Source organism: Cynoglossus semilaevis, unplaced genomic scaffold (genome assembly GCF_000523025.1).
Source record: "Cynoglossus semilaevis isolate Cse_v1.0 unplaced genomic scaffold, Cse_v1.0 scaffold1803, whole genome shotgun sequence".
Classification (NCBI taxonomy): domain Eukaryota; kingdom Metazoa; phylum Chordata; class Actinopteri; order Pleuronectiformes; family Cynoglossidae; genus Cynoglossus; species Cynoglossus semilaevis.
In genome coordinates, this window is record NW_007585374.1 from 1 (window position 1) to 3010 (window position 3010).

Consider the following 3010-nt stretch of genomic DNA (forward strand, 5'->3'; position numbering starts at 1 on the left):
AAATAAAAAGTCCCCAAAATGCCTTATGTAAATGCCTTGTTTATTGCATTTACTTTTTGTCTTTGCAGACGTGAAAGAAGAGAAGGAGAAGATGGAGACATCAGGGTGAGGACTTGTGCGATTGGTTTGCTTAAGTAGATAGTAGTGGTTAATTGAAGTGTTTTGTAACATGCTAGTGTTAAACACTTGTTTAGACATGGTTTAGTCATCCAAGTGCATTTGTATGGAATGTTGTCTTTATTTCATTTTGTGTTTCAGGTGGAAAGAAGAGATTTAACCAAGTTGTTCCACTCCTGACAATGGGCCGTTGTTGAATCCTGTGAGCACATGTGGTTGACAGAAGTAGTGTTGTGAGTATGTAGTCTGACATGTATTGTTTTAAATGTGTATCTATGGCCTTTGATTGAATGCATGTTTTGTAAATGAAGGCTTTTGCTATTAAGAGTAAAAGGTTAACAAAATAAATGCAGCGCACACAATATTCCAATAACTTTCTTTATTCTGGAATGTTTACAACAGTCAAATACAGCTAACAATGAAAGTCTTTTTTTTTTGGCCTTTGCACTTTCATTGACAGATACTTAGCACTCACTTTTTTGCAACAGATAAAGCCGTAAAAATGACTCTGTTGCAAAAAAAGTGAGTGTTAAGTATCTAACAATGAAAATCACGTTTTGGTGTTTGCTCTTTCATTGACAGATACTTAACACTCACTTTTTTTGCAACAGAAAAATGACTGTTGCAAAAAAGTGAGTGTTAACTATCTAACAATGAAAGTCACGTTTTGGCCTTTGCTCTTTCATTGACAGATACTTAACTCTTTTTTTTGCAGCAGAAAAAGCCAAAAAAAAAAGACTAACTGTTGCAAAAAAGTGACTGTTAAGTATCTGTCAATGAAAGTGCAAAGGCCAAAAAGTGACTCTGTAATACTTAACACTCACTTTTTTTGCAACAGAAAAATGACTGTTGCAAAAAAGTGAGTGTTAAGTATCTAACAATGAAAATCACGTTTTGGTGTTTGCTCTTTCATTGACAGATACTTAACTCTTTTTTTTTTTTGCAGCAGAAAAAGCCAAAAAAGAAGGACTAACTGTTGCAAAAAAGAGTGTTAACTATCTAACAATGAAAGTGCAAAGGCCAAAAGGTCTCAGTAAAATACTCACCAAGTCCTGCAAACAAGTGATCTGCTTCAAATAAAGTTGCTCCTTTACTCTACCTGGCAGAGTCCCAGTTGCTGTGTTCACAAGTCTTCATCTGTTAGGACAATAGAATACAAGGTACAATGAGCTGGAATAACACAATCAAAAGCTGTCTGTGTAAGTTCTCAGTCATTTAATCCAAAAACTAGTTACACCGAGGGCAAAGACGTTTCACCTCTTGAATGAGAGGTCTTTAAAAAACTACTTTGTCCTCAATGTAACTATTCTTGGAACAATCAAAAGCTGTGTTGGTCTCATTTACCTCCGTCCTGCCGTCAAGGTGGAAAGCCACACAGTTGATGGGACCAAAATGACCTTTGACTCCTGCCAAACACCTCTTCGTACACAGCTTGGAAGAACCTGCAGATAAGAAGAACATGTCACTGTGCAACACGTTAACACAAACAAACAGGTTTTCCTTAAAAGCAGCTACAAAGTAGTCACTTCCACCGCACTGCCAACATTACAACTACAGTGGAAAGTCTGTTGCACAAACAAATGTCATAACTAAATGTTTGCACATCACTATCAACAATAATTCAATGCTTTAAACAGATATTTTATCACTCAATAAAGGCCTTTGTTTGTAACAAAGTCGTGGCTTCTTCAGTGCTAATGCTAACACCACAATGGAATATAGAACATTTTCTTCATCTCTTTCTTTTGTTTAGCTGAAGACTGGATGCTTTATTCACTGCACAATAATACTCTGGAAACACCACTTCAACTCACCTGGCCTCAAACTTTCCAATCCTGTTGATCTTCTAGGATACGCATTGCCCAGCGACAACTTCATCTTACGTGATCCATGATTGGAGAAATGGCAGCAGAGTTCACCGGTCTCTCAGTTTTAAAAGTGTGATGTGATCCAGGGAGGCACAGTCGAAGAGCTGCAAAGACAACACATGGCACTCAGTCTTTTGCACACTACATACAGCAGTGATCATCAACTGGCAGTACACGTCTTGGATTCCAAAACAAACATTAACTCATATTTTCATTTTCACTCCATTTTATCTGGGTGGCTGACTTAGAGCCTTTAAGAGCCACAGTCAGCTATGAACTACGCAATCTTTTATTCAAGCAGTCATCTCTCTTCAAGGCCTTAAAAACAGACAGTCAAGTCACTCAGCTTTATTGGTCTGCAATCTGTTAACATTAAAAGGTAACACTTTGTAACAGTTTGAAATTAACTGCCTGTTATGGTTTTTAACAGCCAGTTCATTTCAAACTGTACCACTCCTTTCTCCTAAGATGTACTTCAAATATTCTGAAGTCTATTTAAGAATGTAAGTCAGCGGATTCACATTACGAGGTCTGTAGCATGGACAGATTGACCAACACGCCTAGACTGAAGCAAAATGTCACTGTAAATAAATGAACAAGTGGATACACTCAAAGTAACCTCACCTACTACTGTGTGGTTTTTTGGTGTATCTTCTTATAACCCCCAACAAATTGTCAATGTTTACTTCAGTTTATACATACTTGTATTACAAACTAACAATAAATATCTTCAAACACCTTTATCATTCACTAGTAAACAACAGAAATCTGTTGTTCTACTTTGGAGCGGGGGTCTCAAGCATAAATGACTGGAGGGTCACCTCATAATTCCATACATTCCAGACATATATAAACAAATCCAAAGAGTTAAGAGGAAAACAATATCTTTGTGTTGAAGACTTCCTTTAGGCAACTGGACATAAAATTTTCACTCAATAGAGGAGGTGGGCTAATACACAATCTATCACCCACAAAGTGAAACCATTCTGCTGAGGATTACAACGGCCATCAGACTCCTAACGACT

At 37.2% G+C, this 3010-nt stretch overlaps 2 long non-coding RNA genes across 2 annotated transcripts; one reads left to right on the top strand and one right to left on the bottom strand.

Annotated features, from left to right (window-relative positions):
• Positions 1 to 62: 62 nt before the first annotated feature.
• Positions 63 to 1215, top strand: LOC112486619 (uncharacterized). The gene is made up of 2 exons (XR_003049134.1): positions 63 to 105; positions 259 to 1215. It is a non-coding gene; the product is annotated as an uncharacterized LOC112486619 (long non-coding RNA).
• Positions 482 to 2395, bottom strand: LOC103399044 (uncharacterized). The gene is made up of 3 exons (XR_523579.3): positions 1932 to 2395; positions 1462 to 1559; positions 482 to 1254 (listed from the first exon to the last, which is right to left on the bottom strand). It is a non-coding gene; the product is annotated as an uncharacterized LOC103399044 (long non-coding RNA).
• Between the last annotated feature and the right edge of the window lie 615 nt (positions 2396 to 3010).